This window comes from Melospiza melodia, chromosome 8 (genome assembly GCF_035770615.1).
Source record: "Melospiza melodia melodia isolate bMelMel2 chromosome 8, bMelMel2.pri, whole genome shotgun sequence".
Taxonomy (NCBI): Eukaryota; Metazoa; Chordata; class Aves; order Passeriformes; family Passerellidae; genus Melospiza; species Melospiza melodia.
The window spans coordinates 31,104,651-31,128,300 of NC_086201.1; the positions used below are offsets into that span (position 1 = coordinate 31,104,651).

The following is a 23,650-nucleotide window of genomic DNA, read 5'->3' on the forward strand; positions in this document are numbered from 1 at the left end:
ATAAAATATTCATTCTTCACTGAACTTTCTACCTAGAGTTTAGGCTAGACAATAAAATATTCTTGACTATATATGGTTATGTTCTTGCTTTATGATTATGTATTAATGGTGAACTGTATTAATTTCTTGAACTTTATAACATGAGTTAAAGTTCTTTGGTTGGGGGTTTTTTGTCTGTTTGTTCACTTTTCCTTCTAACACCCTGCCCTTGTAACATCCCATAAGGACAAGTTGGAAATGTTAAATGAATTCCCTTTTTGCTGCTAGGGTATCATGAGGCATGTAATTGCACTCCAGGTGCTGTTTAAAATCTGACAGAGATAAATTTAAGTTGGTGGTACAGTATAATAACAACAGAACTAGACAGATGTTTAACAAATAAAGTAAGAAAAGTTTCAGAGGCTGCTCTGAATGGCAGCGAGGTTTTGCCTGTTGTAATTTCCCTTATTGTGCATCTTACTATCTTTCTACTGTTTCTTTGAAGATTTCCTGGTTTGCCTGCAGTGAGACTCAGTTGCAGAGGGCATGTGGATGAAATTGTCCCCAGAACCTAAAAACACAGGCCATAAAATGCAGGCTGTACAGGTAATCCCTGACAGAGCTGCTCTGTGTAGTGCTGATTCTGTAGGTTCTGTGCACTTTGCTGGCACAGCACCTCCAAGGAAGCCCGTGCTGATGTGTCCTTTTTGTCCAACTTCAGCCTTTAATGATTCAGCTGGCATTGCTATTAATAACTGGACCATTAAAATGCATTATTAGATTGAGCACAATTAAAGGGAATGTTTTAATACGTTTACAATTAAGTGTTACATGTCAGGTTTGTCATGCTTTCACCAAATAAATATTATGCTTTAACATTATGGTCTGCTAGGCTCTACAAGTTTTTGCAAACAAACTGGAAGAAATATCTGCTTCAGATATCAAGTCTTGTTTTCTGTCAGAAGTGATATTGAAATGCTTGAAAGTAAGCAGAATCTGAACAAAATAGCCAAGAGCTTTCTTTAAATACTTCTAAAAGTGAAAATGCTTTGTTATGGCTTTAATGTGAAAGATATGGTTTGAAACCTATTTATGATACAAGGATGCTGTAATAGAGACTGTTTAAATGCAAAGAGAATATTTGGTTGTGAGCATAGACACAGAGACCTTCAGCAAGAGCTGAAAATGGTTTGTTCTCTGCCTCAGATGGGGCTCCTGTGCCACACCTCAGTGTCTAGCTGGGCACCACCAGTGACCCTCTCCACTGCTTTGCTTAGTGACATTTCCATCTAGATTTATAACCAGGAAAGGAAGGGTAAACATAAACTGCTTCTTCAAATATTGTAGGTCTGAACAGTAATCATTTATCAAAAAAGTATTAAGCTATTTCTGTTTAATAAGTTGATGTTAAGAATTATGAGAAGAGATATTTTGTGGTAACTTGCTCCAGGCAGCACACTGGCTTTGGGTGCCAATTAAAATTCCCTGGTAGAATTCCCTGGCAGGGACTGTGGTGTGTGGTGGGTCACCATAGAGTGAAATACTGTGTTAAGCATGTTATCATCTCCTTTCTTGCTCATTTGAGGGGTTATCACTGAAACCATTCCCCCTCTGAGATGTTTTTCTTTTTCCAAAGCAAAAGGCACTTCCCCTCCCCCTCCCCCCACCCAAATCTTGCTTTGGATTTAATTGTAAATTTTACTGCTAGGGTACTCCATCCATTTTAACACTCTCAACCTCAATCTCAATGTGTCACAGCAGCACCAAATTATTTTGTCCGTTTGTGTTTTAATGAGAGCTAGGATCTACTTGAAATTGGAATTAGCTGCTGTAGTTCATGGCATTCAATTTTCCTAGTCCCCGCCTCATCAAAATATTCACCAAGCTGCTTCTTTCAAACTTGCACTTTACTACTCAGAGCATTTACATGAATAGCAATGGAGCTGTTTCAGGGATGAGCAGAATTTATAACTTCTGTGGAGGAGGATGCTTCATCACTCCTTTTAAATTCACTTATGGTCATCAGCACCATGAAGTGCTTTCTGTCCTCTACTGTGAACAAAAGTGGAACCAGCAGCCACCTGATTTGGTGGAACAGCTCTTTTTCCTTTCTCCCATGCTCTCACTACCACTACTGTGTTTCTCCCACCCTGTTCTTGTTTTGCTAATTCTGTTACTTTTTCTTTGTGTGTTCTCTGCCCTAGAGCCTCAGGCTACCCTGCAGAGCTGGTTCAAAAGCTGTCAATTCAGCAAAGCAAAAAAGAACAAGGCAAGCTAGATCCAATTGTTAATTACAGGGTGAGATGTCAGGATTTGTCAACTCCAGCAGATGATGAAAGAAAAAAATTGTGCTTAAAATCCGAGTGGAAGCTAGAATGTTCAAGTAAATGTTCTTTATTTAAGAAAGAGGGATCCAGAAATATGTACCAAAACAAATTGGGAGAACTTCATGTTCCATATTTTTCTTTGTTTTCTTTATTCTCTCAGCATAAAACCCCAGCTCTCTAGAGTTATCTGATGGTTATCTATGCACACACAATTTCTTTCTGAATCACTGGACATGCACAAACAATGGAGTTTTTCAAATATCCAAAATTATTCTTTTTCTTTCTGAATTTTCCATGGACATTGATGATATTAGTTTGTTAAACTGATATTTAGGCATGTATTTATAGAAAAAGTAATTGTATTTTAATGTTGAATCAATATTGCATTTAATACTAAATTTATACCTCATCTTAGGTATGCTCTGTTGAATGAACTGTATCAGGACAATATGAATTTTTTTTTTAGATAATCAATCTTTTTTCAATTTTCTTTTTGCATGAAATGGTTGTAAAATTGTGTTGGTGGTTTTGTTTTAGTGTTCGGGAAATTTAAAGGTGTTGCACAGGCTCAAAAGGTATTTTTCTGTTTCACAGTGATAAAATATGAGGAGTCTTCTCACTGAGTGGTTACTGGTAAATCACAGCAGCCTTAACACAGAAATCTACTTTCTTCTGAGGCATTTTTCTAATCTTTGAGAATGTCTTTCCTGTGGGATAATATGTTGCTACTTCAATAGTTCCAGAGAAATACAAGCCAGGGCAAATAGAGCTCTATGATTATTTTATGTGCTTGTGGGTTAGCTTATAGCAGTGCAATCCATTCTGGGAAAAGGACAGTGTGTAACCATAAATTGAGACTGAATTGATTCACAGCTCTTTTTGTTGTGCTTTATTTTCTGAGTAAACACTGAAACAACTGAAAACCAGCTTGTTTTCATCATAGTTGTGATGCATAGCTGCTTTATGATCAAAACCACTTTAGTGTGGTTTTTTCTTTTCCATTTTGCTTTGGATGAGGCAGAGAAGAAACAGCTGTGGCCTGTTTGGGATGGGGTCCCAGCCATGTGCAAACTGTGAGCACACAGCCATGCAGAGCCAGCACTGTGTCTGCCCACTGCAAACAAAAATGTGTAGGGAAGCTGGGACCAAAGGAGTCACTGGAGCACGCCCAGATGCCTGGAAGAGCTGCAGTTACAGGGCTTTGGGGATGCTCTGCTGTGAGGAGCCCAGCTCAGACCCCAGGCCATGGCAGAGTCCCAAAGTGCTGTGTCAGTCTCTCCCTTTGAGCTGGGAAGGTGACAACCTGCGATACACCATGTCTAGCAGCTATAACAGGCTGCTTTAAAACATCCGTCATGCTTTATTCTTATTTGAAGAAAATAAGCATTCTTTGAAAAAAAAGATAATTTTAACTGTAAGACTGTTGCATGTTTACAGTGGAAGTCTCTTCTCTTTCTTGTGTACTGTACACTTTGCAAGTTGCAAAAAAAAGCTTCTTATTAAGCATCTGAGAAGAGGATGCCATTAACAAAAATGAAGCTTATAATTGGATAGAATGGCTAAGCTTTTTCTTCTCTGAGTCTCTGTGCCTGGGTGTAAAGGCACAGCGCTACCTTTCAAATTTGCAGCGCCCCTTAGAATAAACTGATTTGCTGTGCTGCTTTTGGCTGAAATAGAGTTAATTTTCTTCACAGTAGCTGGTGTGGAGCTGTGGTTTGCAGTTGTGCTGGGAACAGTTTTTATACTGCAGCAGTGTTTGGGTTATTGCTGAGCAGGGATTGCACAGTCAGGGCCCTTTCTGCTCCTCACCCCGTGCTGCCAGCAAGGGGCCTGGAGGGGACACAGCTGGACAGCTGACCCAAGGGACATCCCAGACCATGTGGTTTCATGCTCAGTGTATCAGCTGAGGGGAACGTGGGCTGCTGCCTAAGGGCTGGCTGGGCATCAGCCAAATGGTTTGTTTTCATTTGCATCACTTGCCTTTCTTGGATTTTATTTCTCTCGTTGTATTTTTTCCTTTTCATTACAATTTATTGATTTGGCTTTTTGAGTTTTTTTTTCCTAAATTATTGTTAGAAATTATTAAGCTGTTCTTACCTCAACCCATGAGTTTTCTTGCTTTTACCCTTCTAATTGTCTCCCTCACCCTGCCAGGGCAGGGAGTGGCCAGCTGTGTGGGGCTTAGTGGCTGGCTGGGGATAAATCCCAACACTGGAATTCCTAATTCTACCTTAGGTTTGTCATGCTTGATTCCTTGACTGTAGGAAAATTGTATTTTCAAACCAGCTTCTCACTGAGGTAATTAGAATGATTAGAGTTCGCTGAACTACAAGTGCAATTTTATATGAGGACACAGCTGTAAAAATTTCCTTAGAATAATTTCATTAATGATTATTTGATACCTATATAAAATTTCCTTTCTTATTAAGAAAGAAGTAAAATAGACGGAGGTGCTTTCACCAAATAAATCAATATAACTGAAGAATTAAATCAATGACAGCTAAGCTATTAAGCGTTAATTCATTACCTGTGCTTGCACTTAAGTTTGTGGAAATGTTTGTGACTTTACATTTGCAATTACAGACTAAAAATAAGAAACTGTCTTTATAAATAAAAAAACCTCAAACCATTGTTTCCTAAAATTCTGCCTGCTGTACAAAATTTCCTAATTTTGTCCATGGCACCTAAGAAATGAATGTCTCCTTCAGAAAGGAACAGCGTTCAGCAAATGACCTTCATTATTAGTCATCCATATCTGTTTGGCACTGCCGATTGCCAAAAGAGAAATAATTTCCTGAGTGAAAAGATGGGTAAAATGAGATTAACATTTGCCCCTTCACAAGTCACTTAATGTGAGCTGCCTCCTTCACAAACTGAAGATTATCTGGGAACCCACTGAACATTTGATTTCAGGAAACCTGGACCTGCTCTGCCATAAAGTTCCTGTCTGGAACCCAGTCCTGGTTTCCAAATGAGCATCAACAGCAATAAAGTCTTCTGAAGATCATTATCACAAGCCCTGCAAAATTTTTTTTTGAGAAGGGAATATGTGCTGCTAAGAGTTATCATCTGGTTTCAGTGCAAACTGTCACTTCCAGATTTTCTTTCCCTTGATTTTGTAAGGCACAGCAGATCTGACACCTTCAGAATCAGGGGAGGAGTGATGCTATGGAAGCCTTATAACTCTTTACCACTGACAGCAAAATCTTACAGATCTAGAACAAATGGCTCTAATGCTTTCTGAGGTGAAAATAAACGGGTTTTCTTGTTCTTCAGAGTAAAATAGAAACAGTAACTGCACAATACACAGAAATAACCTGGGTGCTTTATGAGAAGTCAGCACAAGGAGCTCGGTTTGTTTGCTGCCTTCTAGGCATTTCTGGAAGGTATAGAAGTATCAGAGGAATAAGTTATTTTTAAAGTTGTTTACCTCCGGGAAACCAAATCCTGCAAGGTCATGAGGTAAAAGATTGTTGGAAAGTATTTAATAACTTTAAAAACTTTTTTGCCTCCTGGTGACAAACTAGAGAAATGTATTTCCTCTTAATTTTATAATCTGTAGTAAAAACCACAAAATGTCCTGATGTTTAGAGGAGAAGTTTGTGAGGTTTTCTGAGGTTTTTAATGAGTAAAGGTGTTGGGTTTTTTTTTGCTTTTAGGGACCATTTTCTGTACTGTGGCTTTCAATATTAGGTCACAGTACTTCTCTTTGCTTAAAATTCCTGTGCCATTCATATAGTGGTTTTTGTGCCTTCTGTTATCATAGATTTGGTTCAAAACTCACTGGAATTACTTTTTATTGACCTGATTTGTTGAACCATGGAGTCAGAATTACCTAGGCCAGAGGTCCAAGTAATGAGTGAGCCTACATCTTTTTCAAGCCTTCTGCATGTTACTGAATTCTATAGACTAAGAATTTTAAATGCCTTAGTCTTTACAGTAAAGTTCATGTTTTATGCCTTTATCTGGCTGGGGTTCTCTTTTTTGTCCAATGAATCTCTTTCAATAAAAATATTTTTAGCTTGAAGCAACTTGGAATACAAATAAAAAAATCCATTTCTCTGTTTTAAAATTAGGGGAAATGGCCTTTGCTTGATTAAATAACTCGATAAGCACATATAAGGGAGCTTGTGTGGATCTCTGTACAACCTTCAGATTTCTAGTGGCAGAGTTCCAGTATGTCTGTAGATTATGTCCAGCTCCAAAATCTTCCCTTCATTCCCCTTCATGTAGACAGTAGAAGACATGAGGCAATAGCAAACATAACTGTCCGAGATAAGCACCCTTTTATTTTTTAAAGTTGGAGCCCCAAAATGTCATTGAATAACACAGAACTCAGCTGAAACCCTCCTGAACTGGGCCCCCTTGCAGCTGTGATGCATCCAGTGCCAGCTTTTCTACTCCAGCCTAGCTGGAAGGTAAGTACCCAAACTTTGCCCAGGTAAGAACTATATAGAACTGCTTCCTGTTTTATGTCTTTAGAGTAAAGACGAAATGGGGCAGATTCTACCACAGCCTGAAAGCAAAACAGTAAGAATTGATCCAGAGGAAACTGACATATGAAACACGGTTTCATTTATTGCACTTTCTGATCCAAGTCTTACTTAGTTTCCCCCTATTTGCAGCCCTGGAAAGCTTCAATGTAGGTAATAGACTAGAAACATAATGCTGAATTTCCATCTGCTGTGGGTGGTTACCCTGCCCACACAGCCCAGTGTGACCAGCACAGGTGACAGATCCTGACAGGACACTCGCCCACGTGGCAGTGCAGCTGCTGGAGCCTTGGTTTCATTTACACCACATAATTACTGTTGATTAATGCAGGCACTGATTTGCATGTACTGTGCAGGCTCTGTAGAGAGTCAGGGCCTCTCCATGGCCTGAAGCAGCCTCCCAGGGCATGGAGCTGCCCTTTGCACTGGAAGGGAAGCCAGCAGCAGGAGGGATGGTCCCCTGGGACAAGCCTGGGAGTGACTCTTGGCACAGGAAGGTGACATTGCCTCACTGACATTGCCCAAGTATTTCCAGCCTGGCTGGAGTCACAGCAGCACACTGGGGCTGCTGTGCTGCTCTACAGAGTGAACATTTTAGTGATGAAAACATCAAATCTTTCTTTTCCTTACCCATTTCTGATAGAACAAGGTGTCTGGGCTTCATTTCCCCATTACAAGGCTGAGGTTCAGCACCCAACTTGTCCTTTCCTCTTTTTAGCATGCTTTTTCCTTTCATGCTTGGGCTGCCCTTTGGGATATGCAGATGCTGGCAGAAAAATCAATGATACAGATCAGTGGTGTTCTACTTAAAACTTATATTTGTCTGTGTAAGATCTGCTGACTTCTGCTTTTGTGATGCTTTCAGAATCTTCCTTTTTTCTCTGTGGCTGCTCCAAATCAATGATGAAATGGGCAGGGTATGGCTTTATAGTCCTATTGACTTTGTTCTTTTACAAGGCATCTTTACCCTGAATGCAAACTCTCGTTCCTACAATATCATTTGGATCATGAAATCCTTTTAATTTTTTTCTTGTTCTTGAGCCAGCAGTCATTTTCTTGGGTATTCTCTTTGAAGGTTTTCCTGAATGGAAAGTCACAGACTCTCATTTTAAAGGTAATGCAGAGCAAGTGCAATGCTGACTTTACCAGTAAGTAACCTCAGAAAAATATATACCTTATCTTTGCCATTGAGCTGGAAAGAAATAGTATTACCTTTACAGGTGAACTCAGCTCTCCAGCACTGAAAAATTAAGTCTTTCTAGAATGAGAAAGTTATTCTGAAGGGTTTGCAGTCATATTTTTTCATATACTCATGACATATATTTTGTTTTCTTACTTCATTACTCTATTCCAATTCATCCCCTCCTAAAGCACTTTTTGTAATCTTCTCCTAACATGTATTTACCTGCTTCAGGCTTTTGTGAATGGCTATCAAGTGACAGTTTTGCTGTCATATAAACATTCTTATTCAGTTAAGACCTTAATTAGCCTCTCCATAATTTTCTTTATTTTCATTATCTAAGTCCAGTATGCCTCTGTCCTTCTTTCAGTGGAACTATTACAAAACAGTTTGTTTGAGATTCCTTTTTGATCCTCTCCATGGTACATGAATGTACATAGATATATTTTATAAATATGTAAAATTCTATACTATTAAAATATGGTAAATACTAGAGGTGTGAAAATGCTGACCTGCTTGCTCATAAAATAATTATAAAAACATATTTATCTAGATGTATTCTCTAACTTTTCTCTGTGCTTCTAGGTAAAAGATTTTGCTTGTAAATATACTCCATAGATGCTTTTCTGCTTTTAGAAAAGACACTTATGTTTATGCATAGAGTAGGACCAGCTGAAACACAAATAACACCATTATCTTACATTACATCTGAGTTAAGAATTATGTTTAACTGAACTTCAATTCACTAAACACAGAATTGCAAAATGAGAGTTACAGATTTCATCTTGCTCAAATGTTAGGAACCATTGGATAGCTCAACATTGTCATGTAGGGTGAAAATATTTCCTTACAGAAGTAAAAACTCATCAGAATAACACCTAATAAAACCTGATTTATCAGTTTGACATCTGCCTCATGTTTTGCTTTATGAAGCACTTAATTAGATCTGCTATTGCTGTAAATCTCCCTTGTAACAATATGTGTAATTTGTTCAAAGTAGTTCACAAATTTATTAATGCCTCTCGTTCAGCTGCCTCTCTGTATCAGTCAGAGTGGAGAAATCTGTGACTTTGTCTGAAGTAATTATTTAGCTTAAAATCAATTTCACTGAACAAGCTGGGAATATAATTGCAAAGAGAAATACTTATAAATGATCTGTCAGAGAGGACTTGGAGTGGTGCTGTACTAATCCCAGAAATGAAGAGGCAGTTCTGCCCTCAGTCTCCTTATCCTGGTCTGACACAATAATTGATTGACATTGATTTCATTTAGCATGGGGAAAGGAGATTTAATGGAAGCAATGGTAAAACCAGTCCAAATGGACAGTCATGCTTGTGGTAGATGATAATTTGAATTGAAGGGCTCTCAAGATTCCTTTTCATGAGCAACTTGTGATTTCTTGGTATATGGAATGATGTACAAACAACAACAATGGTGTGCTGAATAACTTTATTTCTATCTAACAATCAGTGAGAAAATCCAATAAAATTGTCTTGACCTTTCCTTCTGCTCTTAAAATTTCTTCTTGACACATTTTATAATTAAGACTGTCTTCAACATTTCTTTATTGAGGTAATTTCAAGGTCTCTATACCTATGAGCCATAAATGATTAGCACATTAATTTTGATTTTAAACATTGAGACAATTTTTTTTGGATCATAGGTGAGCTCCCTCCCATTTTTTGCTGTATTTTGTGCCTAATGGCATTACCATGATACTGTCAGAAATAAATTAAGTATCCTATAGATCTTTAGAGCAAGAGACAGAAGGAGTGTTTTATATATGTTTAAGTCCTTAAATCTCTTTCAGTTTAATTGCTGGTTGAAGAGCTTACTTGGTGTTTGAAATGTAGTTCTTGTAGAAATCAGTAGCAAAAAATTGACTAAAGGGTGGGTATCCACCTGTGGATTTCACATAGGAGAAACACATATTTGAGTTTAATTTAATAGACCCTTTTCTATGGCTTGGAAAAGACAGAAACTGAAATATATAGAGGGTGTGGTAAGAGTGCTTTCACTACTTTTTATACAGAAAATCTGACTAAAACTGAGAATTCTTAGCTTGGAAGAAAACTTCACATGCCCTGCAAAGAGCATATTTTCTGATAGTTGTTGATGAGACAATAGGCTGCTAAACCCATCAACCTGTAGAAAAATGTAATTGCATGTTTAAAAGCAGCTTAGCTAAGATGAAATAGCTTCTTTTTTGGATGTTTAGAACTCCAAATATTGTGAGGTTTATGCTGTAAAAGCTCTTAAAAAGCCATTTATTTTTCAGTAAATGTATTAGAAAGCTTTGTTTAAAAAGCTTTGGTGACTATCATTGTGTCATCCTCATTTTACCTCTCTGTTACCTCCCCAAACCCATTCCTAAGAGACTAAATTGATGAAATTCTCAGGAAATAAATGGGGAAAGGCAGATTTTCCTGGTAATAATGAGAAAATTAGACAAAATTCGTGAAAATATTCCCATTTAGCTGCAGCAGGCATTAATTTTCAGTGACATTTTCCAGAAGTAAGCATATATTCAAAAAGATCCTCAGGGTTCAGAGGAGGTGATAGTAATTTGCTGGGAGAAAAAAAAGACTACTTTGTAAACCTTGATATTTTTTTTCTTAATTTAATTTCAAGCAGTTCTTTGTCTTGGTTTCTCACCTTTCTGTGAGGAAAAGCTGGCATGAAATACTTGCAGATTTTTTTACCGCAGTGAATTTTCTTACCAAAGGAGTGCTGGATTGTCATATTAGCTAACTGGAAATGCGCCTACTTGGGTTCTAGAAAATTTCATATTATCATTTATACATTATGTATTCATATAAAATTTTAAAAAAAGTTATTAAAGTTTATTTTAGTATTGAAGCCTTCTGTAGTGGATGAGAAATAAGTTAAACAGTTATTTATCAAGAACCAGATATTTTTTCCACATTTCTCAGGCTGCATATTGAAAACTAAACATGCCTCAGTTTGTTACAGGTTAATGAAAATCTTAATTTGCTAATTCCTTGCAACTTACTGTGTCTACTCTCAAATTGCATAATACCAACATAAGCCTCCTATGTTAATTAATTTTTTTTTTGTGATGTAATGAATATCTTAAACTTAATTTGTCATCTAGATCTTTGAAGCCTCTCCTCAGATCTGATTCAATGTACACTGATTTTTGGACTACTAAAAAGGAAAAACAAGACTCAAAACCAAAAAAGCTGAACATAACCATTATGCTTTATTCTACTGAATTTCTCTTGGTGAATTTGGGGTGTCAAAGGCAGAAATTGCCAAACATGCTCTTGAAAATTCTTTGCAAATTGATTCACTTGGAAGCACAAATGTTTACTTAGGAGTGGGAGTTTTGAATATTGTTCTAAATCAGACAGTTTCTGAAAATTCCCACTCTATTCATGGAAGTGTAACATAAGCAGGAAGAGAGAATTCCAGCCACCTTCCTACTCTGAGATAATTCCCCTCAAAAATGCCACTAGAAAAACTAATATTATGCCTTCTGTAGGAGAGAGAAATTTCTGTTGCCCCTAGGGAGCAGTAAATTATGTACATGTCATAATTAGCAGCATTAGGATGTTGCATTATTTATAAGGATAGAAACACTTCCAGCAACTTGACATCCAGGTGTTATATGTGGTGGTATGGATGAGCAGAGTTATGTAATTGTTAAATCCCCAAGGGAAGACATGACTCACACTGTCTGAGGCAATCTGGAGGAGTTAATTGCTACAAATATTTGCCAATTAAAGGAAAATGTTAAATCAGAAGATAATTCATAATTAAAAAAACATTTTTATGTGAAAGATGGCTAAAACCTAGTTAGCAACCCACTGCAAAGATGTCTTGATAAACACCCATCTTTTGAAAATCAGCCTTGCATTAGATTGTGCTTGTAGAGTTGGGTACTAATTCAGGGGGATGTTTTTCATTTCTCTGAATTGATGAGATTTCTAGCAGACCTGTTTAGCTTAAATATTTTACTAACTTGAAGTTGATCTGAGAGATGAGTTTTCAGTAGAACCACAGCTGGACTGGGGAATGGGATAACAGGAAAATATTTTTTTGTGTATGTATGTATAAACACCCTTCTACACATGCGTAATTAAAGTTGAGGTAGTAATTTGAGCACAGACCTGTTGACATTCACACAGTGCCAGCATGCTTGCTTATTAATTTACCTTAATGTAACTGTGTTACCTTTCAGTATTGGAAAATACAGTTCAGTTTTGAAGATGCACTTTCCAGTAGATGTTACTTGAAGAGAAAGTAAATACTTGTAAAACAAAATGGGAGAATGATATTTTGCCACAGCTTGTACGGGATGCTCTAAGCCAAGAAATAATTGTTAATTAAAACTTACTACTTTAGAGTAAAGAGAAAGGTGTAAAATCTTTCCAGTCAGACTCCTGTGATGCCTACAAATAGAAAGCTTTTTATAAGCTGAGTCTTTTTGTTGCTAGGACTCTCTCTGCAGCAATTTAATTATGAATTGCAAAGTTTAATTTCTGCTTGGAGGAGATTCACCCTTTCCCTGCTGCTCAGCAAAATGAACAAGCAAATTCCTTCACTTGGTTTTGAATTCAGCTAGGGAGACAGATCAAATCGGAACAAGATAGCCAAGTGCTGTGTAGCATCATCATCATCACGTTGCTAACAAACAGGAAAAACAGGAGGCCAAGAGGAGGAGAGAATTTGCGTACAAATGCATTTCTTTATCCAATCATACTTGTTTTTCTATAGTACTGTAGGCTACAAATTATTTTTCTAGGGCATGTGGCAGGCAATTTTAAAATCAATAAAAGAACACAAAGACTTCTGCAGCTGAAACTGCAACCATAGCTTGGGTTACTGCTGTAAACAAGCATTATTTCTGTGTGAAGAGCCAAAGTTATAAATAACATTTCATGGTGCTATCATAGTTATAATATCTCTGCTGTTCTGAGCTATTTAAGCCTCTGTGTTAGGGAGTTCCTCTGTGTTCTATTGCTTCAAGACTGTTTGCATCCAGGATTTGTGAGTGCAGTGGTAGTTCTGGTTGGCATTGGGAGGTGTTACATTGGGAACAAAAGTGCTTAGCCTAGCCTTATTTTACCAAAATGTTTACCTGTAATAACCCACCTGTCCTTTACAGCAGCCTCCTGAACCTTTGAGCAGTCAGACCTGAGGACTGAGTTTAATTCTGAGTGGTTGCAATATCCTGAGGGGCTGAGACCTGGAGCTCCATTCTCTTTATTCGGTCTGCAAGTCTGAGTTCTCCCAGTGTTTTTGGGAGCACTCTGAATGGAGCGAAACTAGATGGCATCATTTTTACAGCTGTGGAGTCAACAGTTCAGTTGACTCTCTCCAATGAAATCAGAATCTCTTTTGACTTTTTTTCCTTCAAAATGTTGACCTTTTAGCTGCAGTACATAATTTCTTCACTACCATAGGAGTAAGAGTTCAGCTTGTTTTATGTACTGAAAGGCACAAATAAACAGGCTAGGGGGGCGCATCAATGGATGTGTATCTGCACGTATGTGATCCTCTGCTAGTTAACAGAGGGAAGAAGCCACTTGGAAACAGGCATTTTCAAGGATGGCAGAACCAAATAAAGTTTGTTAATTGTGTCTGTTGGGCTGTGGTTCTGGGGACTCTTGTCACTGCCAAAGCTATGCTTTGTGCTTTCCAGCTCTGCTGCCTCAGGTGGATGGCTGAGTTTTTATTTAGGGCCATCAGTTTTTTGCTGGCTGTGTTTGGACAGATAATAGGTACAACCCATTTCTGAGCTCAGAAATCAGAATTTACTATGATTTCAATTTTGTATAGTGGAGTAAGATGGAAATAATAGAGCACCTGTAATGTTTCTTTGGATCCTGAGCCACTGACCTAGATTATGTGACTGAAGTAGACAAAAATGTTCAGTTTCTTGCCAGACAGCCCACAGTGCGTGAAATATCAGGTTAGCTGGTTCACTGAAATCAAAAAGTCTTGAAGAAAAAAGGGGAGAAGTCTGACTATAAAACTCAAATTAAAAAAGGTTTGAATATTAAACAAAAAACCCAGAAACTGTAAGTAGAGCAATTTAAGGTTTACCTGTCAAAAATACCTATTGATGCTTTTTAGGATTGTTTAGAAGATCCTATTTATGCCATCTATATGTCTAAAATATAGAAATACCTTGGCATTATTTATATATTTTCAGATTTTTATCTCTACACGTGACTTGTAATGTGTTTTTTATACTGAATTATTTGACCTTTGTCTCTTTGGTTGTTCTATATCTTTCACTTGTTGAAAGTATATTTTTTCCAGTTTTGTTGAATCTGCAAAAGTTTTTCACAGACTCCATTAAAATACAGCTGAACTTTGCAGGCAGCTGAGGCTTAAAGACACCAATAAGATTGAAGAAATCTCGTCTGGTTGCCAGATTTTACGTCTAAATTCAGTATTGTTGTGTTGTGATTTATTCAGAAACAATCTTCTTGGGTCATGGACTGCTCTGTAAATGCCAGTGATGCCCTGGAAGCCCTTGGTGTAACAAAGTTGCTGTTTTTTACCCTCTTAGGTAAATGTTTCTGGGAGACATCATTCTCAAGTCTCTGCATTTTTTCCAAGGTTCACACAGAAAACATCCATGTCAGTAAAATATCAAGCTGTGCACTGGCTGTAATTCATTGTCTGTGGTTGGTATTACGGTGTCATAGTCTGTAAAGCAGTTAATCAGGTGCAGAAAAGCAGGTAGAGCTGATGCAGCCCATTAAAAATGATGATAGAAAGATGTGCACACAGGCAGCGATGGGCAGGTTTTCCCTATGGAAAAACCCTTTAAACAAAACACCTCTGCAAGGATTCCTGTTTGCCTTCCTAGGAATGGAAATGAAGATGTGAAAGCTGCTGGGCTGCACTCTGAACAAGGTGAAAAATGGGAACATGGGAAAAAATGGGATGTCTAGCAAGAAATGAAGTGTGCTTATAATTGCCAGGCTATTAGTCTAGCAAAGAGCAAAGTGCCTTCTGACTCTTGTGATTGACTTATGGCTGGGAGAGCAGAGGGCTCTGCTCTGGGTGCTTGTCTGCAGTAATAAGCAGTGGAATTAGTCCTCTGGGTTGGCTGAAGTCCTGCTGTCTTCTCAGCAGCTGGCAAACACAGTGAAATCAATCTTGCATCTTTCACAACTTCTGGGTTCAATTTAGGAAATAAATACAAAAATGATCAGCATTTTTCTAGCGAATGAGGGAATGAAATTTACTGTTACCATTAAGCAACTTCAATAAGCAACAAGGGCAAATACATCACAAATTTATGCATGCCACTCATGCTGGTCAGCATCAAAGGCAGCAGTAGCCTGAGGGTTCTATTTGTTCATCCTTTTTAAATCTTCAATGCAGAAGAGATCCCTGTGTCTATTTCATTTGGGCTCTAAATAGTCTGGTTGTGGAGTTTGCACGACTCCCAGTCTTATCTTGACCCTTCTGATTTTGGACTTTCAGGGGAGTGTAACTCTGAGTCATGGGTCTATGAAACTGCTCCATTTTGGTAGCCCTGAGGGGTAGGCTGGGAAGTTGGGTTTTCATCTCTCCACTACCACTATCTTATTTTGCAGCACCATTTGTTGCTTCTTGCACAGGGAGACTGATACCTACAAAACCTTCTTCTAAAGGTTACTTCATGAGAGCAGGCATGGATTTGGTGTATTGGCAGACAGAGTAATCCAACCCTTTTAAAATTAACTTTTACTTTTTCTGCTGTGTTGTTTCCCAGTTTCTGCCACATCACCTCCTTGCTGGCACTGAGTAGTGCTGCACCCTTGGGACTGCCTGTCAGAGCCTCTTTTCTGAGCCATGGCTCAGGCTGTTGCTGTAAATTTTTATTCACAAAACGTTATTCTATGCTCCAGCTAATTCTTGTCAAGGTCAAACATCTTATTGCCTTATTTAGTGTGTATAGAATAGCTATAGCATTGGTCAGAGGGAAGAAATACTCTAAGTTGTGGTTTTGTCACCCAGATCTTGTCTGTCTCTTTTGATGCTGTGTTTTTTTATTGCCCTTTTGTTGTCTGACATTATGTTCCATTTTGTAGCAGGTGGATGTTATTTTTTTTCCCCCAGTTAAGCAAAACTTCAATAAGTTTAGTACAATTATCTAAATAGAAATGAAAATCCTTATCTCCTACATGGCTTTGCAAAAGTTGACTGTGCAGCCTGGTTTTGTCAAACTAGTCTGCCTAAAAGTGCTTTCACAATAAGTCCTTTGTGTGGATTAGAGGTTATTGATGCTTTGTTTCTTGTGTGCAGTACATGCAATGTGATATTATGTCAATGAGGTTTAGGTGGCCTTTGCAGGATATCCCCTTTTATGTCCTTGAAGATTTATCACATTTCTTTTTTGCAGTGTGTAATGTGACAGGCAATTCAAGGGACCCATGCAGTTTGTGCCTCAGTTTGCTGAACTGCTGCTTTAATTACACTAGCAATAGTACAGGCTATACTTGAAATTTTCCAGGTTTTGGTTCTCTTGCTCTGCTCTCCTGGGTGTGTCTAAGCAGTGACACTTGGGTCACAACCACAGGTGCTCCTTCTCAAGTCAAGGAATTTTTCAGCTGTGCTCAGTGATGCTGTGTTTTGCAAAGAGCCTGATTCACTCCTGAGGCAAACAGGACATTATGCAGGGAAGCATGAGAAGTTTTTCAGTGAGGTTGAGTGGTGCTGCTTATCCTTGTGGCCTCATTTGCATCCACAGCAGCAGCTCCTTTGTCATTGCTGCAGCAAAGGAGGGAAGCAGAGCGATCCTGACACGTTATTTCCGGCACTACAAACAGCCAGGAAGCCACCGTGCCAGGTAGTGCCTTTGCAGGAATGTCACCAGCAGGGAAAGGACCAAGAGTCCCTGGGTGCCACTGCAGAATACCAATGTTTCCCCCCGTCCCAGTTATGGCCTTATGGGACAGTCTTTTCGGTTACTTAAGTAGTTGTTAATTCAGTTGCTAGGAGATGCAATGTGTGAGATCACTCCAAGAAATGTTTTTAATGAAATCCAAAGAGACTATGGAATAACTCTTATGTTACCAGACACTTGATAAAAAGGGGAATTGGCAAAGATTTAACCCAGTTGTGTATGGTCAATGAAAAGCCCCAGGTCCTGTTAAAGGCTATGGATGTTAGGAGGGTTCCAGAACAAACAGTGTTAGTGTTACAGGCCTGTCTACACTGAGAAATTTATTCTGCTTTTGACCTGGGCCGGAATAAACTTACTACTTAATTTTACAGTGGAACTTACTGTTTTTGTAAAATGTTTTTAGGTTTAGTTGTGGACCAAAAGCAGAAAAGATGCAGTTGAAACTGATTATTCCTTTTTTTAGCTTTGTGCTGCCTGGGGACTTCATCAGTTGAAAGAAAAGCATTTCATTAAAAGCTCTGGCTTCACTGACCTCAGTGAGGAAGGAGTTTTATCCCCTGCCTTTAGAGGAAGTCTCTCTTTGATGAGTGAGGAACAAGGATCAAATCCAAGAGCAAGCAGAGTGAGTAGTTTTCTATGCTCTCTCTGTTAGACAAATAGAAACTTTTTGTTTCTCCCTAGACTGTACGCTTTGCACCAGTTGGAGTCCAGAATTAATCCTAATAAAACATTAAAATTTAAGGAGCTTCACTGAGATCAGTTAAGTAATTGTGAAAGAAAAGTGAATTGAAGATTCAGTTTTGACTAAATTTAATAGTGTTTTACATTTCTTTAAATGTTAATAGCAATTATCAGACTTGTCCAAGAAACATTTTAACCAATAAAGGACAGTGTTATGGTAGAATTGAATTTGAATCATGTTGTAAAGCATGAAAATGTACAAGATTTCCCATTTCTAAAAGAAGTTTTAAACATGAACTTTGTGCAATTAGCTTGTCTATGTGTCAGTATCTATTGCTCCAAACTGAACTTCAGTGATTTCTTTTGAAGGGCTAATTCTGTTGAACACACACTGAATTTGATTTCTTTTGGTATTTCAAAAAGCTTTTTGTCCTTAAGGTTATATATTCTAGTGCTATTTATCTATCTATTCAATAAGTTTCTGTATTTTTGGAATCAAGACTGACAGTTTAACCTTAGCTATCAAAATCCTTTTTAAAATCTGTGCTTTATGATAAAGTACATCATCAGGGGGTGATTGTTTGGGTTTCCTTGCAGTTGTGCCACCAGCTTTTCCTTTTTGAAATTGATAGATCTTGCAAGACTGGAAACAGTGGTTTCTGTTCCTATGCACATTATTTATCTCAGCTGTGAGCCCAAAGAGCAAGAAAGGAAAGTTTCCAGTTTTGAACTGGAAGAATTGCCTATTCTCAGCTGTATGAATATGCATAACAACTGCTCTTTTGATCAGCACTCTGGAGGAGAAGATATTGAGTTCTGATTTTGCTTTATATGTGAAGTCTGCACTTTGATTAAATAGATTAAGCAAAATATTCATTTAATTATACACAGTACATATGTACAGCATCAGTATGTTATTCCTGGGTGGATGAAGTAGCTCTTTCCATCTAATATTTTTGTTTTAGGGTTATTAATGTCATTGTCTCACTGTGTTTTCTCTCAGCTATGATAAAAGGCTGCTGTGCAAAGGATACTATTTGATATGTGATACTCTTACAAGTGCCAGTAGGGTTGCTCCTTATAGTAGGCACTGAAGAGCAGCTGTTGAAAGTGCTGCGAGGAGTATCAAATTGTGCAAAACACTCTAATGATGGTAAGGCTGTGGACAGAGTACAGAGCCATCTTTCTGATGGCTCAGGTTTTAGCTTTCATATTTTTCAGAATATGTGCTGCTTTAGTGTGTAATATTAGGGGATGGTGAGCTCTCTTCACAGAGTAGGGAGACAAAGCAATTCCTTCTCCAGCTGGGGACCAAGGACAAAGGATCCAAATCTCAGGCCCAAGAGCATAAACAGCATGGACTGAAGAGAGAAAAACAAGAAGGATGGGACTGCATGGGCTGGAGTTGTAGTCGGAAAATTAATTCCAATATGCAAATGGACCAGAACTTAAAAAAGTGAGAGACCCCATGACCAGTCATGCATTTTGTGGCCATGTTGAGTCCATCGTGCTCTTGTGCTGCCCAAGGTGGATCCATTGAGGCCTTTAAACAAATCCCTACTTTATTCTTTAGCTCTGTCTAGTCTCTGTTCTAGGCCAGCCTGCACAAGGCATCATTTCCCTCCTCTGGAGGCAGACAGGGCTAGAAAAGCCCTGCTGGAGGGCAGTTAGGGATGGGCAGGAGAGCACTGGCCTCTGGCTCACCTTGGGAAGGGCTGAAGGCAGCAGAGCCCTCAGCCAGCCCATCACACCTCCTCCCTGCAGGGCTGCCAGGGCTGGGGTGCTGCTGCTGCCCCTCTCCCTGCTCTGACATTTGCCTGCTCTGTGAAACGAGCCTTATCTCAGCTCTGCAGCTGATGGAAAGCCCCAGGAAACCATTGATCTGCTTCTTTTGAATTCAGTGGGCACCAGATTGGGATCATAAGGGGAGAAGATGAAATAATGAAAAAATAGTCAGATATGCATTAGAATCTTCAGCTGCTGGATTATGAAGAACAGGGTGCATCTGTGGGGGAACTCCTATGGTGTCAGTGTGCATCATTTCTCATCTTGAACATATCTCATCAAAGAACATATTTGCTAACTATAAATTCAACATTTGACATTATGAAATCCAGATAGTTGACTAAATTTAAAAGCAGGTTTGGATAGAAATATTTTTTAAGCTCTGTTGTTGCGACTAGATCAAGTATTTCAAATTTTCTTTCAGTTTTTGCATCTGCTAAGTGAGGAAGTGCTTTGGTGGCATGTTTTTGTGGTTATCTAAGAAAATTTTATAGGGTTGGAAGCCTGGATCCTTTTCTAAGTGGCAGGGACCTCTAGGAGTGTGCAGTCAGCAGCTTTTAGAGTCAGTGATCAGCCTGAGCAGTCCATCATTGCAGAGAGCTCATTGATGAGGAAACAACAGTAGGTAAAATGAGAGACTCCATCTGGGCGAAACTGAATACCAAATAAAAAATTTTCCAAATAGACTATTTTAGGTAATAGAAATGAATTAGAAAAGCAAATAACAGAATTTTCCATAATTCTTAAAATAATTAAAGCTACATAGTCTATGATGGGTATGATTAGAAAGAAAAAAATATGAAAGGTGTCCTAACAAAATTCACTGGATCTAAGTGTCCAAAATGGAAAATGTCACATGGGCAACTGAAAAATATATTGCAAGTCAGCTCTGCAAGCCCTTGAACTAAAAATAGGTTCTTAGGTTGAAAAATAAAACATTATTCCCCCTCAAAATATGTGGGGAATTGCAAGAAAATGGATCTCCCCTTGGGGGAAAAACCCCAAAAGTTCTTTTCTTTAATTTCAAGCTAACAGGTGAAGGAAATTAATTCCCATGGACCAAAAATATGCTTTTCAATGTGTTGGGTTCTTTTTACAAGGTTTGCTGTCTTTTTAATATACAGCATAGCAGGGAGTTCACACCTGTTCCTGTCCTGAACATTCTGGTACAGAAATTGGTACAGACTAAGAGGAGAACTCTGGATATTTGCCTTGATTACCACACAAAATTTTTCTAAAGTGGTTAACAGGTTGATTGAAAAGGTCTGATTTTTATTCTTCCCTGTGAATAGCTAATGACCTGTTGTGATGCTGGCTGTTGCTTCTGATAACAGTCCTTAGTTTCTAAGCTGATTTTAAACTCTCCAACATTTCCCTTGCTCGGAGTCCTAATGTGGATCACAGCTGTTTGTGATAAAGGCACAGCAGGCAACAATTCTGTGACAGAACCTTGAAACAATTTAAATGTAGTAACTTCAAACTGTAAAACTGGTCAACAAAACCAGTTTTTATTTTGTTGCTTTGTCCTGTGCTTTCTAGGTGAAGAGCTTGCATGTACACAGACGAGCTGTAGAGCTGCGCAAGATTTGCAATGCTTCAGTCTCACATACATAAGGTAATCAAGTTCATCTTTCCATTCCTAAGTTATTTTCTGAAAGCGTTTGTGTTTGGTTTACTAAAGCAAAGAAAAAGGTTAGTGATGTGAGCTACATAAAATATACTTAAATAATAAAGAGAAAAAACAATTAAGTGTTTTCCGGTGGCTGTGATGCAGTCAGCCTCTGATATTTTTCACTTAGTCTCATGTATTTAAATATGTACTACAATCTACCAAAAAATAGAAATATAGAATAAACGAAATCAAATGCAAATAAATATTTAATCCAGTTTATATTAGCTGCCTTTGTTGAGAATGGCAATAACTGAAGTTCCTGGCAAAGTATCATTGGAAATTCGTGTCTGGGGGAAGGAAGTGAAATGAAATACTTAATGTCAAATAGTATGTATAAATAAGATATGAGTAAGGTGCCTATACCAATATTTGACTTAGCATTCTCGGAGGAAAATCTGATAATAAATCTCATTAAATGGTGTGATATACCAGTAATATATTAGGATAGTTTAATTTTAAATTCTCCTGGCATCAGCTCTTTTAAGAACATGTATTTCTGTATCATGCAAATAGTTTTCCTTTAAAGCACAAATTGGATTACTCTCTGCTGTTCAAATTAATGGTCATATTACTATCAATAATGTTGGATAGAGTTTCCATAACTCTTTCAAACTGAAGCATTTTAGTTGTATTGCTGTGTTAATCCCCAGACTTAGTCACACTCTTAAACCTTTGAAGAAATATGAGAATAACATTGATTCCAGGTAGTTAGAAGAAATTGCTTAGTGAGTTGATAGATTTTCAATTATCTTTTATTAGAGGTGCTTTAAAACATTCTTAGAACAAGAGAAAGTTTCAGAACTCCAAAATGCAAGTGTTTTTATTTGTCAGTGGCAAGCAAGGATAAATCCTGCTCCAAATATCTGCCCTAAAGAGAGATTCCTAAAGGTCTTCACTGCCTAATGCCCAAAATTCCATTATCTGCCTCTAGCCTCACAATTTAATGGGATAAAACTGTTTAGGAGGTGTTCTCTCTGGAAGTTTTTGTATGTTTTTTGCATCAAAAGTTTTAAGGATTTGCAGGATCTGCATATTGAGCCCCTTGTCTTTCCTTGTGACCAGCTGTCCTGAAGTGGTCATGACAACACACAGGTGAGTCTGGAGTTGCATCTTAGCAGTAGTAAGATGATGTCTAACAAATAAAAAATGGTGTTTTATGGTTACTCCAGGTATGAACCTGAAGGGCATATTGGTGTTTACAAATGATTTCTGCATGTGCAAACACTTTCAGAGTAAATGTTACAGCTATTTTAGTAGAAAAGCATTGTTTTCCCTTTGTGACAGCTTAATAATTAACATCAGGGTTGTATTAAACAACTACTAATGCTTTGAGGTTCCTGGGTTAAATATGTTCATGTGCTAGGGGACTGCTGTGTGTTTGCCAGCTCTCAGGGATCCATCTGTATATGTGACACGGCCAATCCATTGAAAGCTTGATTTCCAAGCCCTCTGTAAGGCCTCTGTCAGAGTTGTCAAACAATGATGAGGCAGAAACTACAATTTCAGCAGTATGTGAAGCTTTCAATGATAGTCTTTTGTGCAGTAACAAACACCAGCAGTGGCCTGTGTTGCTAGTCAGTATGTCTAAATGAATACACCCTCAAGGGCAGCCTTGCAAATACCTGTCATTTAGAAGTAGATGAAATTGGAATTTCCCCCTAACTTATTGCTCATATTTCCCCATCCCACAAGTCATTTTCAGCTATTCATACATGCTCATCATCTAGGTTGGTGCTAGAATTTGGTGTCAGATGAACAAAGTGACAAACTAACTGTAGGAATCAGAACAATGCTTTGTAGAATGCCATCTCTCTGAATTAGGGTGGTGTTTTTGTGTAGCCTGAAGGGATGTGGCGAGCAGGGCTGAAGTGTGGGGGAGACTATGATGTGAAAGCCCTGCATGCTTCAGCTCAACAGCAGTGATATCTTGGAAAAAGGCTGTTTTCTGTTTCTATATGTGCTGCACGCACATGACTATACTTGCGTATGAATTTTGTTTTAGTTTAATTTGGGGATAATTTTATTTCATTCTAAGCACGGGTGGTTTTGAAACACCGTTTAAGCTCTGTTTATTTCAGCCTATGATTATTTGACTAAAAAAGACTTTGGGGAGAAAAAAAGCCTGTGTATTGGAATTGGAACAAAGTTATGTATGTAAAGGTTTTATACAAATAACAATCTTGTGAAAGAGATGGGATTTGTTAAGTATAAATTTTACATTCCAATCATTAATCACTCCTAAATTTTTAAGCCTTAATCAGATTGCAGAGAGAACAGTCAAATACTGAATTATGAGAGAGGTACCCAACAATATCAGAAATCTAGTTCAGCACAAAAACAACAGCAACAAATTTCTAGCAGTGACTTTATGATAGCTATTTACCACAAACTCTTTCTAATGAGGGCATTCAAGCAGTTAACCTTGAATTTACCCTTTAATGTGGTTATACAATTAAATCTATCTCACAAATGTGTTCCCCTATAGATCATTTCTGATATAGCAATGCTGTTTCTGCTTTCATGATTATAAACTGAGTGAAGTATTAAGGCTTTTATTCATTAATTCTTTGTCTTGTTCTGTAATGATATGATTTTGGACAAATGAGGGTTATCTGCACATCACTGCAGAAAATACTCAAATTTCAAATATAAACAATG

General features: G+C 38.0%; 1 long non-coding RNA gene across 1 annotated transcript; it reads left to right on the forward strand.

Moving 5' to 3' along the window:
• The first annotated feature begins 7,874 nt into the window (after positions 1 to 7,874).
• On the forward strand, positions 7,875 to 22,094 carry LOC134421018 (uncharacterized). Its single transcript, XR_010028494.1, has 3 exons — positions 7,875 to 7,913; positions 20,860 to 20,935; positions 22,055 to 22,094. It is a non-coding gene; the product is annotated as an uncharacterized LOC134421018 (long non-coding RNA).
• The last annotated feature ends 1,556 nt before the right edge of the window (positions 22,095 to 23,650 follow it).